This window comes from Sminthopsis crassicaudata, chromosome 3, assembly GCF_048593235.1.
Source record: "Sminthopsis crassicaudata isolate SCR6 chromosome 3, ASM4859323v1, whole genome shotgun sequence".
NCBI lineage: Eukaryota > Metazoa > Chordata > Mammalia > Dasyuromorphia > Dasyuridae > Sminthopsis > Sminthopsis crassicaudata.
In genome coordinates, this window is record NC_133619.1 from 237,839,875 (window position 1) to 237,857,229 (window position 17,355).

At 32.1% G+C, this 17,355-nt stretch overlaps 1 long non-coding RNA gene across 1 annotated transcript in view; it reads left to right on the plus strand.

The window, feature by feature from the left end:
- Positions 1-829: 829 nt before the first annotated feature.
- LOC141559448 (uncharacterized) overlaps positions 830-17,355 on the plus strand; it is a 77,933-nt gene continuing 61,407 nt past the window's right edge. The window contains exons 1-2 of the long non-coding RNA XR_012487425.1: positions 830-878; positions 14,281-14,439. This is a non-coding gene — a long non-coding RNA (uncharacterized LOC141559448). The remainder of the gene's footprint in view (positions 879-14,280; positions 14,440-17,355) is intronic.

Sequence of the window (17,355 nt, forward strand, 5' to 3'; positions counted from 1 at the left end):
CTAGTGGATAGAGAAATAACCTCTGAATCAGGAAGACCAAATTCAGATCCTTTCTTTGATACACAGGCTGCATGAGGTTGTGCAAGATAAAAGTTTCCATGACCTAGGCAATTCCTTAAGACTATAAATTTTAAATGTTGTTCAGTTGTTTTAGTCATGTTTAACTCATTCTGATCTATTTGGAGTTTTCTTAGCAAATATATTGGAGTGGTTAGCTATTTTTTTTTCTTTAGCTCATTTTACAGTTAAGGAAACTAAGGCAAGTAAGGTGAAGTGAGAAGGTTTCAATGTGTATTTTTATGAGAAGTTTCTTCACTCAGCAGTTTCCTAAACAAATTAAATTACAAATCCCCAGTAGTAGACAGCATATTAGAAAACTGACTTCTGAATCAAGGAGAGTGGGTTTAAGTTCAGGCTTAATATTAGCTATGTGATCCTAGGTAACTTATTAATCTCCCAATTTCTAGGAGACTCTCTCTGATTAAAATTTTAGAAACAGCTTCTCTGTATTGGAAGGAGTTTTCTTCCAAAGAATGATTTATAAAAGTGAAATAAAAGGCCCATCAAAAATAGATAAGTGATGAATTTAGCAATGAATTATGAATAATGTAAGGGCCCTTTAAATGGGTGGCACCACAGTTCAACAGGAGATTTGAGTGGCCCAGAAGTGTTCTCTGTGGATATAGGACTGCCCTGTGGGTGGGATCCTGTCCATATTGAGATAGCTTCATAATGGGTGACAGCTCTCATGCTGGTCGGCCTGTGTGTGTGACCTCACAGGCCCTTTATAAGCCTACTACAGATAGCAGTTGCTCTCTTTAACCTAGATCCCTAACCTGGGGTAGCCAAGCCAAGCCAAGCTGATGGATAGCTGAGAGGTAAGGAGTTTGGTAGAGAACACGTGGGTCTTCAGACCAAGTGTTCACTAGGGAGCTAACAAGTCAGGGCATTATGTGAGTAGGTATAATAAAGGCTTTTAAGATTACACATGGCTGTTCTTGAGTGTACTACCAGTTATTAAACTATAGATTCAAGAAATCATGGTCAGAGACCTTTGAAGGCCTCAGAGGAGGCGAGCCGGGTAGAATTGACACTGCAAAGGTCAGTGGTCAAAGGTACTCTGTTGAGCCTAGGGCAGACTAGTAATTGTAACTACCAGGAGGGCATGTTACCGAGTAATAATAAAATAATGTATTTTTGAAGTATACTTCATATGTTCCCCAGTGTGTTGCACCACAGGTAACATCCAAGTTTATCCAAAGGTAATCCAGAATTTTCAGGGAAGGCATCATGTTAACAAATAGGATAAAACTTTTTTCTACCTGGGTGATCCAATCTCTGGCATAGAGTTGAAATTCATTTTTACCAAACTAGATTTCTTTACCTGAGGATTAGCTTTAAATTTTAAAGCTTCTGGGAATGAACTACACTTTTAGCAATTTTCAATTCTTGATATATATTTTTTGGAATGAAGAAGCTGTGAGATTTATGTAGGTGGGCAAGATAGGAATAGGAGTGGTAGTAAACAGTGCCACAGAAGAAGGTGAAAAAGTCCAAAAGGATGAGGCCAGTGGATCTACTTCACATATTTGCACAATATCATAGCAATTTAAGAGAGATGCATTTATCAGGTAAACAGGAAGTACATTTTACCTTCGAATGAAAGGACAAGAGAAACAAAAAATGTAGTGAATATTCTTTGTATATACTCCAGTTCTGAATTTCTTGGGCTTCATTTCTCAAGAAGTTTATTTCTATGTATAGTATCTCTTTTCCTTTTTCCATGTAAAAACATATTTGGCTATAATTTGGGATAAGAGAAGGATAAGAAGAGGCAGATGTCATTGATTGATATATCAATTTTTTTTTCATTTATATAATTTGTTCATTATTTATCAACTAATTGATTTTTACTGACAACTAATTTTACCTCTAGATTTATAAACATGAAGAGAAAAAAAGCACATGAAGTCTTCTTTCCTAGCTCATTACACCATAGAGATGTCATTGGTTTTTCAAAGTCTAGACCAGCACATCCCAAAATTTTGTCAGTTCTACCATCTTGGAAAGATTTTATCTGTGGTTCCAATTATAAATTGTAGCTATTTCTATTTTCTAAGGACTGGGATAGAAGAGACTCATCGCCAGTATACTGGCCATTTAACAAAAATGCTGTAGTCATAAAGAGACATGAAAGAAATAAACAACTAAAAAAATTTTTTTTTATCCTGTGAAGTCCTGTTCTACATACTGTAGTGATGGTAGCAGAGTGGTTAAAAAAAAAGATTTGAGTATAGATGGTTAAGAATTAATTAGTTATTAAATGTTCTATAGACATTCACATAACTGTTTAGAACTCTATTAGGTTCTTGTCCAATGATCTGAGTCATGTCAATTATCATATTCTCACTACAAATGAATTCTAAAGAAACAAGAAAGCTACAGATATATTGCAGGAAGGTTCACAGGTTTTCCTTGGAAAGATATGTACAACAATGTAATTTAGAAGTCAAGAAGGTATTAGTTCAAATCCTGCTTATGGTAACTTTATGACCTGGAAAAGTCATTTACCCTTCGTCTGCCTCAATTTCCTCATCTGTAAAATGAGATTATTGGATTTGATAATGTCTATGAGCCCTTCCAGTTCTGTCTATGGCCCTATGATCTTATGAAATTAAGAAATGGAATTAGTATAATCAAGTGTCCAATGGCAATGAGAGATATCTTTTCATGTGATACTTGATTGCCTTGCATTGCAGTGTACATTATAATCATTTGCAAAATTTTTATCATTAAGATATTTTAACTGTATATGCCAATATCCATTGAAGAGGATGAAGAAGTGGAAAAATAATGTGAAGAACTCAGTAACACCTCCCAAATTAAAAAAATCTTTATTGGGCTTAGGTGGGAAGCAGAAAAATAAATTTTGGTAAAAATTAAGACTAAATAATTAAAACATCCAAAATTTTTGTGAATTTTTTTCTTCAGAAAGAGAATCAATGAACACTAAACAGCACCAAATACAGACATAAGAAATTTATTATACTTTGACTGACAATCATTGACTATATCAATTTTGGTAATTTTTGAATCAGCTGTCTCTATCTCATCTTTCTAGACACAGATACTAAATCACTGACAAATTGGAAAAAAATCTACAAAAATGATTTTTTAAAAAAAGCACACAAAGCCAATTCCAACTTATAAAATTAAATAAACTCTTGGTGCTGAAAAATGGGAAAATGACAAAAGAACTAATATTAGTACCAACTATTGCTGTATTTTGAGGAAGTTCAATCAATGTAAATGAATCCTAACAATATGAATAGAGCATATATTCCACCTGTATCTGCAATTATTTAATATAAATGCCAAGAAGAAAATATATCACCAAGAATAGTATCAGTTTAGAATTAAAAACTTATTTGTAAAATCTTAAGAAGGCGGCTTAGAGAAGTTAAAACACATTTTTTCAAAAACTGGAATGTGATTGGCCATAAAGGATAATACCATAAAGAAATTAGGAGAGCAAGGGATAATTTGCCAATCAGATAATTTGGAGAAAAGGTGAATTTATGACCAAAGAAGAACTAGAGAACATTCTAAAAGGCAAAATGGACAACTGTGATTACACTTAATTAGAAAGTTTTTGCACAAATAAAACCAACAGACACAAGATTAAAAGGGAAGTACAAAGTTGGGAAAATATCTTTACAGCCAATATTTCTGATAAATATCTCATTTTTAAAATACATAAAGAACTCTGATAATTGTATAACAGTACAAGTCATTCCCAATTGATAAATGGTCAAAAGATATGAATAGAGAATTTTCATATGACAAAATTAAAACCATCCATATTCACATGAAAATCTCTCTAAATTACTATTGATTGGAGAAATGCAAATTAAAACAACTCTCAGGTACCACTTCACACATCTCAGATTGGCTAAGATGACAGGAAAAGATAATTATAAATATTGGATGGAATATGGGAAAACTGTGATCCTAATGCAATGTTGGTAGAATTGTGAAATGATCCAACCTGTCTGGAAAGCAGTCTGGGAGTATGCCTATAGAGTTATAAAACTGTCCATACTACTGATTTTGTATCTCAAGGAAATCGTAAAGGAGGGAAAATTACCCACATATGCAAAATGCTTCTAGCAACAATTTTTGTGATAACAAAGAATTGGAAAATGAGTAGATGCACATTTCTTGGGCAATGGCTGAATGAGCTGTGGTATATGAAGGCAATGGAATATGATTGCTCTATTAGAACATGATGAACAAACTGATTTTGGAAGGGCCTGGGAAGTTTTATCTGAACTGAGCTGAGAAACAAGCAGAACCAGGAATACATTGTACACAATAGCAGCAAGAATATGCGATGATCAACTATGAAAAATTTGGTTTTTCTCAGTAGTTCTGTGACCCAAAGCAATGCCAATAGACTTTGGACAGAAAATGCCATCTGCATCTAGAAAAAGAACTATGGATATTGAATGTAAATTAGCACATGCTATGCTCACTTGTTTTTTTGATTTTTGTTTTCTCTTCCATGGCTTTTCCCTTTTGTTCTGATTTTTATTTCCCAACATAATTCATAAAGCAATGTGTATTAAAAATAAATAAATGAATTAAAAAATCAGAATGTGATTTAATTGATATAGGAAGATCCTAATAAGTAAACTTGAAAGTCTACATGCCAAGACAAACCTACAGATTATATGAACACAATTACAAAACACTTTTAAAAGAAATAAAGACAGATCTGGACAATAGGAAAAACATTAATTTTTTTTTTTTTGTGGACAGGCTGAGCCAATATAATAACAGTAACAATTCTACTTAAGTAAATTTACTTATTCACTGTCATACCACAATCAAATTACTATCAAAGAACTATTTGACAAGGCTAGGAAATAGAATACAAAATTTATCTGGAAGAACAAAAGGTTCTAGTATTCGAAGAAAAAAATGTGAAAGAAGGCAGGCTAGCAGTTTGAGATTTCAAACTATATTACTAAATGGTAATCATTATGACAATCTGGTACTGGCTAAGAAATAAGAGTGGTGAACCAGTGGAACAGAATTAGGTACACAATTTTTGTTGTTCTTCAATTGTTTCAGTCATGTCTGACTCTCTTTGTAACCCTGTTTGGGGTTTTCTTGGCAAAAATACTTCAATGGTTTGGCATTTCCTTCTACATTTTATTTTACAGATCTGGATACTGAAGCAAAGAGGCTTAACTGATTTGCCCAGAGTCATACAGTTAAGTATTTGAAGCCTGACAGTTTAGGTACACAATACACAATAATATATGACTATAGTAATCTAGTGTTTAATAAACTCAAAGGTAGAATCTTGTGGGGTTAAGAACTCACAATTAGACAAAAATATGCTGGGAAAAAGAAAAACAATTTGATAAATATTAGGCATAGATTAGTATCTGATATTAATCTTATTGATCAATATGTACCAGGAGAAAGGTCAAAATGAATAAATGATTTAGACATAAAGGGTAATAGCATAAGTAAATTAGTAAATCATGAACATATTTACCTATATATATATATATATATATATATATATATATATATACATATATATATATATATGAATAAGAGAGTAATCAAACAAGAGATAGAGAACATCACAGGATGTAAAATGAATAATTTTTATTACATCAAACTAAATAAAAAGCAACTTTTGCAGAAATAAAACTACTATAATTTCATTGGCATAGGGAGATTCCAATGAAGACACTCCCTGTTCCCATACAAATATGCAATTTGCAGCATCAGAATTGTCCTTTGTAAGTGCTATATTCTGTGAACATGATCATCTCAAATAGTCAGAACAGTGGAGAGAGAATCACATGTGCAAAAAATTTGTTAAAAATCATCAGAACTCATCCTATACACATGTCAAAATCATCTAAGACACCTTAAAAATGGAATTAGATGTGTGTGTGTGTGTGTGTGTGTGTATATATATATATATATAAAACTTTGGTCAACAACCCTATATTAATAAGAGGCATAAAAAGGAGACAAATGTATAAAAAGCATTTGTTATACTTTGGAGAGACTTTCACCCTAGAGTCTAAGTGGAAGAAGAATCTTCTATCTATAATAAGGTTCTCCATGGGTTTTTGTTTGCAGATGACATTTTGGATATTGCTTCAAACCGTAGAACATTACAGTATATGCAAAATGAGATCCGTAACATCTCACAAAAGATGAACCCAACCATTCATGCTGTGAAAACCAAGTGTATGAATTTTATCTTTTTCTAGAATATGATAAGAAATTGAATTATAACCATTATTTTTGGCTATTCAAGACATATATCTTGGACAGTTACTTCAGAGGGACAACAAATAACTATGGAATTAAATATTAAGTGGAGAAAGGGTTTGACTGCCTTTGGGAAATTGAGCAGGAGTTTCAATATCTTCAGACTTCTCTCCATGAAAACTGTCTATCAATAATTTTTTCTGTGCTACTGTATGACTCTGAGTCCAGGAATGTCACAATCTTCAAATAATTTAAGTTGATCTCTTAAAAGGTCTTGAAGAAATACATGGTAAGATAGGTAGGCTTCAAATTATTAACTATTAACTAAAATATTAAATAAAAATGAAAATGAAAAAAAATTGCTGCAAAGATATAACTTGAAAATATGATAAATTGCTTATATGACAGTAGTGAGAGATAATCAGTGGTAGCCCTAACTATTCATTATAATACATTCATTATCAGGTGATACAGATATTGAATGAGCATATGGGAAAGGATTGTGTGAGAAATATTGACATGCCTGTCAAAGGATGTGTTTTGTGAGCTGGACCATAGCAAAAAATACCAGTTAAGTATCCAATAACTGAAATCAAAAATCCAGTTAAATATCCAACTGTCACTGTTGAAAATAGTTTTCATTGGTCTAAATAATGTTTTGTAATTTTTGTACATTTCATGGATTGATAACATTACTACTCCTGAGAAACGTAACAGGATAGCCAACTTAATAGTGATGAATGCCTCATAATTAGTTAGCATTGACCAACAATAACAAATAGTTTATTTTTAGAGTTATACTTAAAATCTTAAAAGTTTAAGAACACTTTCCAGATTTGGTATGCCAGTGGCACAATTTTTTGAGAATAGTATGTTATTTCTATTTATTTATGCACCACTTAAATGATTGTTATTATAATAAGAATTTTATTTATCTATATGTATGTATGTATAAATGTAGTATATATGTATAAATGTATTTAATTCATGCCAATACAATAAAGTAAAAAAGTCAATAATTGGTTATATTAGATTTTATAATTTACTTTTCCATTATTAGTAGGTTGGTTTTTGCATCATATTGTGATTAGGCCAATATTAAAATTATTTTAAATTATCTGAGAAAAAATTATTTTTTGCGATGTGTGCTAGTGAAAGATAGAAGAAACCTATAGATAAAGAGGAGTGGGTAGGCTACCAGGATTTTCCTGGAAAGCAGATAGAAGTCCAAACTAAGATTAAAATTTTGCATAATTTTACCAAACAGATTATCTGGATATGAATAATTGGACAATGAACAATTAATTCTAGAGATAAACTTTTTTTCTTCTAGGCTTGTCTCATTTTTTTCTTGCAACTTGAATTATGTTATCTGGCAAGGTTTCTCTTACACACATTCCAGAATAGTAGAAGATATGAGAAGTGAAAGTAGAGATTCTGTCTGCCAATTTATGCAACAAGAAATTGAATTGTAGGTATTCCTGCTATTACAGGTGTTCAAAAAGAGGCAAATGTGCACTTGTGAATATTTTAATATAGGTTATCTCTGCATTGGCTAGAGAGCTCCTCATCAAATATACTGTAAGATACTTAAAGAAGTCTCTCTGGACTACACAGAATTCCATGCATCTAGATTATGTTTGGTCACAGTACATTTAGTAAGATCAAGGTAATGTTATATTTTCTAGGAAATGAGCCAAGTGAAACTATTCAAGTTTGCTTTCTCAGCATATAAAAGATTGAGAAAAGTATTATCTGATCCCTACTAAAGACATGATATATCAATGCTGACTCTTTAATAATGCAAACCAGTTTGTAGGAACAAGTCTTGCAAGTTAGGTGAAAAACAGACAAAACCACAAAGGATTTTTCAAGTTTATCTTTCAGATAAGAATAGAATATAAGTCCCATGCACACTGCTTCTGCTTTTTGTTAACTAAATAGGAAAGAGAAAAGTATTTTCAAGTGAAAAATATCAGAGTTTAATTCAAATAGAATCAAGCCACTTATGACAGAAAAGAATGCATAAATTACTTGTCAATTGGCTGAAAGTCAGCAGGACTTTTTCAGGTTTCAGATTTCTGTGATAACTATCATTGTTCCATTATATGTATTAACAAAATCCCTAACCACATAACCATTTACAAGGAAAAAAAGTAGACTCTCCCCGTTTAAAAAAAAAAAAGTAGTCAAATGTGACTTTCAATTTTCCCATGTGAAGATATAACACTATGACTAACTCGATCATCCATGCCAGCATAGGGGAACAAAGAATGAATAGTCTAAAACAATAGGGAATCTTAGTCTCACTTTTATTGGGCTTCAAAAATTTAACACTTTGTCAAAAATTAGGGACAAAAGCTATATTTGAAAATGGGTGTGGCTACAGTTCTGAGAATTTACAATATGTCAATTAAAATAACAGAATTATACTTTGAAGATAGCAATAGCAGAGGAAGAATTTTCAGCTTGCTCATTCTTGCAAATGTGTTATGTCAGTAGAGGAGGTAGTTATCTTTGAATATCCAGAAGTTGTTTCTGCCTTCATCACATACACATATTTTATGTATATGCATATTATTAACATAATTTTATTATTATGTACATAAAATGTAAATTTCAATAGTGTGGATATGCCTACCATCAACACAAATCACAAAATTTCCATGCCTTAGCAGGTTACAATGAATTCCTTTAGATAAAACAATTAAATATCTATTGGCCAATATTTCAGTGATGAGCCTCTTTAAACTTAGATTGTCCTTGGACAACAGAAATTTAATCCATTTCCAGGCTTATAAATTGTATAGCTTGGTAGGCATACCAGATTTTATGTTTTGCAGGCAGAGTTTCCATAAACTACCATTCCCATTAATGGATGAGAACTCCTGATATCAGAAAAGTACTTCTCCACTCTGAATTCTGGGGATAAACCTAAAGGGCTGAGAGTTTAATATTTGCATTTATAAGTCCCCACTAGATGCTTCCTAATCACAGTAACAAGCAAGATTTCATTTAGCTTTTAGGAAAAGGTTTTTACTAAGAGGTATAATAAGAACTACAGTTACAAATACACATCCCCTCTCTTAGAATCTAGAACCTTTTGTATTATTTCCATATTCCCTAACCTATCTTGATTCCATCAACGTGCATAGGTTTTAATCCAGGTATATCAATTTACTGCACTTAGGTTCTATGAGTTCTGTTCCTAATTTACATCTTTCCTTAACAACCATCCCTTCCTCCAATCCAATCTATCCTATACAACCATGCTAAGTTAAACTTTACAAGGTACCATTCAAATTGTAGACCTATATCCATTCATCATCTGATTCAAAACTCTTCAGTTATCTAATCTATTATATAGAATCCAAACTACTTGATTTACCATTCAATACTCACCACAATGTACCTATTGAATGCAATAAAGATAAACTAAGCTACATACTTCAGGCAAATCAATTTCTTAACAGTGATGTGTATAATTGGGTCAAATTGTCCACCTCAGTAATGTAATGACCTCAGTGAGAAGGTGGGGAAAGAAAGCTTTTTTGACATGCAGGAAAGAAGGGAGTCTAGGAACATTTAAATTGCCAGTGTTGAACCTGAATAAAAATAATAGCCAGCCCCCTTCTTGCCATTAGGACTGTAAATTGAGTTTAAAAAAAAGAGCCCAGGAAAAACCTTAAAGCTCTGACCACTTTTACATATCACTATGTCATAAATTCCAGGTACATTATCTTCATCCTTGCTAGGATAATTCCCCCCTCCATTTGGGTATTGCCTCTTACCTTACTGTCTTCTTCCCTAGACGTTCTTATCTTGTCCCTTATCCTGTCAGGATTAATTTATGATTATTATGTATTCTGTTTGCAAACCCTAATTAGCTAAAGCCCTATATAAATTTCCTGCCTTGGTTTATCTGTGCTGAATGCTTTGGACAAGAGTCCTATCAGATTGGCTAGTTTAAACTCCACATTAAAGATTAAAAATCAATCTCTTGCTTGACTCAGTTTCTCTGGTAGTACACCAGTGATAATGTAATGGTTGACATTCAAATGTGGCTAATTTTGCCTCTTAATTTCTTAATTGCTCTAACAATTAAGAAATGTTAACTGTTTTATGGGACTTGTTTACCTTTTAAAATCTGTTCCAGATGAATCTATACTTCCAGGCTTCCAGTCCCTTTGGAGAAGATCAAATTTTCCTCAATTGCACAAGGACAGACAACATATTTTTTGAATAATAGCATCAGATTAGGTTGGTTGGGGCTTACAGACAATTAACAGATGTCCCAGGAGCAAATGATATGAGTGATAACAACTTTTCTTTAAATGAACTTAGAGGGAAAATTGTGTCTCTGAGCAAGGTGAATTCAGAAAAATAATCAATTATAAAAATTAATGCAGCTTAAAATCAATTACAATGGATAATCAATTGAATAGAAATCAGAGGTAATTTTAATTTTGAGTTTTTCCACAATGGTTTATTTCTACCATACTTTCCTACCTTTATCCCAAATCACTTCCCTTCATGTCCAATCTCCAAACTCCATGCAAACAATTGATCACCTCTTACCAGTCTGAGGGCAAACTAGATAGTATAGTGAATAGAGTGCTGGGACTGCAATGAGAAAGATCTGAGTTAAAATGTGGCCTCAGATATTTACTAGTCATTTGACCTTGGGCAAATCAGAAAGCTCAGTTTTCTCATCTGCAAAATGAACTAGTGAGGGAAATGACAAATCACTACAGCATCTTTGCCTAAAAACCCCAAATAGAATCATAGAGTTGTACATGATTGAAAAATGACTGAAAAACAGAATATTATTCAGACTTTTCCCTCACACTTTGCACCTTTTTCAGATTTTTTTCCTTTGCCCTACTATTTTGTTCATCAAAATTGATAGTATTTTATAGGATTTTTTTTTTAACTAAAAAACACTTAGAGGTTATTTTATCTAATCCATTCATATTTAAAAATAATGAATAAACATATATTGAGTTGAGTCATTTTATGTCTTAAACAGCTTGAAGTTGTCTCTCAAGCCTCAAATCAACCCTATTGTACTCAAAATTTTGTTTTAATCAACTCTTCAAAAACTCAAAATAAATTATCATTTCCAAGAAATTTCAGAGGCTAGGTAACTTTCCCAAGTGCATACATGTAGCAAGATAAAAAGCCATTAAAATGAGTGCATTTTCTGTTTGATTTTTTCCCCTATCATGCATTTCTATCTTTTTTCTCAGGAAGAGTTATTTAGTTATCCAGTGAGTGTAGGTCAGACCCTATCAGGACTTCTTTCCTTGGGCAAATGAAGAACCTTTGCTGATTCAGCTCTTCCTAATATAACATGAAGGTCATATTATCTGCCTCCAGCAGACTCTATGGATAACAAAATATAATTATAGAATTACTACCATATTGGTTAGCATTTCACAAAATGAACAAAAAGAGTGAACACGGAATCAGTGATTAACAACTCTAAACAATCTTTTCTCAAGTTTTGGGAAAAAACCTCAGAGGATCATGAGCTTAAGAAAGCCATTGTATCCCACCTTACCCCCTATCACTTTACAAATGAGGAAACTGAGGCATTGAAAGTTAAGGTAACCTTCCCAAAATCACAGAGTTAGCAAGTGTCTGAGTTATGCTTTGAACCCATGTCTTCTAAATGCCTAATACTGACAAATATCCCACATGCATTAGGACAGCATGTCTCTCACAGTATCAGTTAGAATTTTAAGCTTACTTAAGGGACAAGATTGAAATGTTGAAATTGTGTGTATAATACATATACATATGTTTATATATACACACATATAGGCATATTTAAAATATAGAGGAAAAGCTTAGATACTTACTAACCTAGCGCGACTTTTAGCAAGTCACCGAATCCCTCTGAATTTGAAAAAAGTAACATGACATATATATTATTTTTATTCCCAGAGAGGTTTTCAATATCAGATCCCTATGCATTGACATTGGTTGTCATAGGCACTTTATGTGCAAATTTGACCTATTTGTTTATTAAATGCCATCACTTACATAACTTGATTTAAAAGCTTTCAACACAAAATTCTATTTGTGCAGTGTTGCCCTTAATCAGTTCTTACTTTTAATGGTTTCAGGATGTTACTGAATCACTAATGTCTTTGCCAAATGTAATTGCTATTCTCTGCTATGTTCATAAAATGTATTAAACACATTCTTGAAATGATCTTGAAAGGACAGGATCCACATCCTGGATCAATATTTTGAACATCATTTCTGCCATATTAATTGTATTCTGTTTTAAAGCAAAAAGCATATCTTTTCACAATTGGCAAAAACAATTCTACCTACTCTAAATAAGTACCCCTCACAATCAATATTAATCACTTTCAAATAGTTTGTTTACTGAATTTTCAAGGACATAGAGTAATCCTCAGGGGAAATTCTCTGTATCATAAGCCAAATGTTCAGTTATTAAGAAAGGAATTGTATGTTTTCCCGTTGTATTTTGCTCTTGACCTTTTGAATGAAAATTGTCACGTATTCATACAACAGCATGGAACTTTCAGACACTTGGAGGTGATACTATTTGGTTAAGCTGCCCATTCATGTTGTAGAACATTTAGAATCATCAAGTATATTATAGTTTACATTAAAAATTGAATGATACATCATGGTTTACTATCTTTAAATGCATTCAGTTTTCCTTTCCTTATTCAGGATGTATCCTTCTATATAACTGAAAAGAAGTAGCTGATTCTAGATTTTTAGCCTTGACCACCTACATAATCAGATATTTGGTAATTGATTAGATAGGAAATTATATTTGGCAATTGATTAGATAGGCAAACATCTAGTAATTAGAATTCCTTGCAATCAAGGTTTGTTTTATTTTTGTCTGTGTATTACTAACCACTATCTAGTGCCTAGCACATAATAACTCAATAAATCCTCACTGATTGTTTAATTGATTGATAACCAATTTAGTGAGCTTATAAAATAATAGACTTTTGAAGGAAATGAATCATTCAAGAAAGTAAGAGGTAATCAGATTTATGAGTATCTTACAGAGAAAAGAGAATTGGCCCAAGGTATCAGGGGAAGCACTAGCAATTGAAAGAAATGAGTAAAGTCTTAAAATAGTACTAAAACTGGATTAAAGAAAACTATGGATTCCTAAAAACATCTGGAAAGAGAAATACATTCTAGCTGTGGGAGACAGCCAATGTAAAGGAACAGGCAATGGGATGCCATATGGCAGGGACAGTATAAAAACTAGTTTTCTGGTTATAAAATGCATCAAGGAGAATATATGCAATAGAGCCAAAGGGTCAATTTGAACCAGGTTGTAAAGTGTATTAAATGTCAAATGGAGGCATATATTTGATCTTAGAAATAATAAGGAAGCCTGGGAATTTTTTGAGTAGGATTGTGACATGATTAACTTTAGGAAAATCATTTTAGTATTTGTATTGAGAATTGTTTAGAGAAAAGGAGAAACAATAGGTAATGAGATAAATGAGGAAATTAATAGTAACTGACTAAGTAGAGAAATGGGAAAATGTGAATGAATAAATTGTTAATACTAGGTAACTGAACATGAGAGAGTAGATGAATGATGATATCACAGACAGAAATAGGAGGTGATTTGGAGAAAAATAGCTGACTTACATGGACCAGTTAATGCTAAGCTAAGCAACCTCCTTTTTGCCCCTTGCTGGGGCTCACAGAGGGGGATCAGCCTGGATTAGCTTGTATGAATTCTTTCAATTGTTTTGGAAAGCATTTTCCAGAGGGCACTATCTGGGAAGGATTGAATCATGTATGTATCAGAGAATAATGGCCAAAAATCAAGGGTATTATTGTAAACCCAGTAACAGTTTCCAACTTCCTCTTAGAAGACTCCAACTTCCTGTCAAGATTGTTGTTGCTAGTGATGATGATAATTACCACTCTCCTCTGATCTTCTTCTGCCCCCAGACTTTAGCTGTATGGAAAATGGAAGGGAAAATAAATCCAAGAAGACTTCAGACCATCTCTAATAACACCCATCTCAATGGCTGAAGAAGATAGAATTCACTTAGATCGTTAAAAGAAGATAGCTCTCATAGTCCTTTCATCTTCCAAGCTGAAAAATTGGTAAGACCTTCCTTCAGTGCCAGTTGTGATACTGGCATAGAAATGATGAATGAAGTCAACAAACAAAACCATAATTTTGCTCATGCATTTCCTATTAACATTTCTGCCTGTTGAAACTATTATGATATGGTAGAAAACATTGGTAAAAAACAGTTATGAAAATAAATTGAACCCCTAGGAGATATTGTAAGTAACTCTTAGAGCCCCAATAATGTAATATATATTGGTTCATTATTCATAGAAAAATAGCTCTTAAATATAATTTTCTTTCTATAATTAGCACAACTATATTTATAATGTTATTATGCTGAATCAACTATAGGTTTCCTGAAATATAAATTGCATTTCCTAAAATGAGATTATTTTGATATGTGAAAAACAAACATATATACACATGTGTATGTATACATATATATTATATATGTATGTATATATATACATACAATGAAAAATAAATATTAAAACTATATAAAATAGAAGATTGAAGAAGGGTGGTGGTTTTTGTTAAATCACAATAACTCATTTTTACAATTGAAACTACTTAATTTGCCTAGGTAAAAAGAAAATATCATCTTAGATTATCAAAAATATTACTAAGAGATTATCACTAGCAAATTCAAAGACCTGAATCCCAAGATCTAGGAGTATGTGTAGGAGAAGAAAATTCTAGTTGGACAACTAAAAATGTCTTATGTGCTTCCTATCTCTTGCTAAGGGAGATTTATAGCAAAATAGACAAACATTAATGAGAATATTATTTTGTACCTAGTCTTTGGATAACCTACATTTAGAGGGAAGGTAGTAGAATAAGAAGTGAGAACTTTGTTTAGCTCCATGTGGTATTGGATGCCATTGAAACACAGAATTTCTTTGTTTTTAAATATGAACATATGATTCAGGAGACTTGATACCTATTACAACTATTTCATTAAGAAATTTGTGTCTAAATAAATTAAAGGACATATGGAAGAATAGAACACTTAATTTGGAATCAAGAAAAGACAATTTACTCTCTGTATCACCTCTGATAAATCATTTTTCTTGAGCCTCAGTGTAGTCTGCTATGACATGGACATTATACTAGTAGTATTGATCTCAAAAGGGTTCTATGAGAATGTGTATAATTTACTTTGTGTAAGAGAACTATTAATAGGAGTCTGACCCCAATCTTGATTTTCTGAATTACTGCCATGGAATGAAGCATTTCCATAGTCTGGGTTAGATGGAATTGAAAACAACTCTAGAAAGTCAAGATATACTTAGAAGAAGAAAGAAGATGGCACAAAGATGGATTAAGATGACCAAGTCCATTTGTATTGTCATTTTTTCTCAACCAAGTATATAAAAATATTCCCATTCTTATGAGTGTGAGCCTTCTGGGTGAGTGCATATTGCTGCCTTATACTGTTTATAAACTTACTCACTATATTAGCTAAAAAGGGGGACAAGGAACCAGTATAGGATACAATTTTAACACAGTATTAAATAAGACAAAAATTCAGGGAAGTGGTTTTATGATATTTTGAAGATTTTGAAAGGGAATATAATAGGTAAGAAAGAGGAAGAAAAGGTCTGGGATCTCATCTCCTGTAATCAGTATGAAAATAGATTATCACAGTTTTCCTGATATTGTACCAGTCCTGCATTCCTGGTATAAATCTCATTAGTAGAGTGTACTATCCTGCTAATAAATTGATATAATCTCTTTGGTAATATTTTATTTAAATTTTTTGCATCTATAATCATTAGAGATATTGGTTTGTAACTTTCTTTCATTGTATTGGCCTTTCCTGGTTTAGGTATCAATGCCATATTTATGTCATAGAAGGATTTTGGCAGTACTCCTTCTTTACTTATTTTTCCAAATAGTTTACATAGTATTGGAATTCACTAGTAAATCCATCTGGCCCTGGAGATTTTTCTTAGGGAATTCATTAATGACTTGTTCAAATTCTTTTTCTAAAATGGGACTATTTAAGTATTTTATTTCCCTTTTCTATTAACCTGAGGAATTTAAATTTTTGTAAATATTCATTTAGTTAGATCCTCAGATTTCCTGCCATAGAATTGGGCAAAATAACTCCTAATTATTGCTTTCATTTCTTTTTCTTTGGTGGTGAGTTCATCCTTTCATTTTTGATGCTGTTTATTTCCCCTCCTCCCTTTTTCTGATCAAATTAACCAAAGTTTTATCTATTTTGTCAGTTTTTTCATTAGTTTTTGTTTATTCATTCAATAGTTTTCTTAGTTTCTATTTTATTGATTTATTCTTGAAGTTTCAAGATTTCTGATTTGGTATTTAATTGAGGGTTTTTAATTTGTTCTTTTTCTAACTTTTTAAGCTGCATATTTGATTTATTGATTTCCTCTTTCTCATTTAATTTATTTAACTATTTAGAGATATGATATTTCACTAAGAACTGCTTTTGCTCTGTCACATAGGTTTTTGTATGCTGTCTCATTAGTCATTTTATTGGATGAAATTGTGGATTGGTTTCTGTGATTTGCTGCTTGATCCACTCATTCTTTAGAATTAAATTATTTAATTTCTAATTGATTATTAGAATATCTTTCCTGGGTCCTTTATTGAATATATTTTTTATTACATTATGATCTGAAAAGGAAGCATTTACTATTTCTGCCTTTTTGCATTTGATTGTGAGATTTTTATACCCTAATACATGGCCAATTTCTGTGTAGATGTTATGTACTGCTGAGAAAAAGATATATTCCTTTATGTACCTATTCAATTTTCCCCAGCAATCTGTCATATTTAGGTTTTCCAGGATCCTATTAACCACCTTAGTTTTTTTCTTGTTTATTTTGTGGTTAGATTTGTCTGATTCTGAGAGGGGAAGTGTAAGGTTCCCCACTAGAATAATTTTACTATTTTTTCCTGTCACTGGATTAAAATCT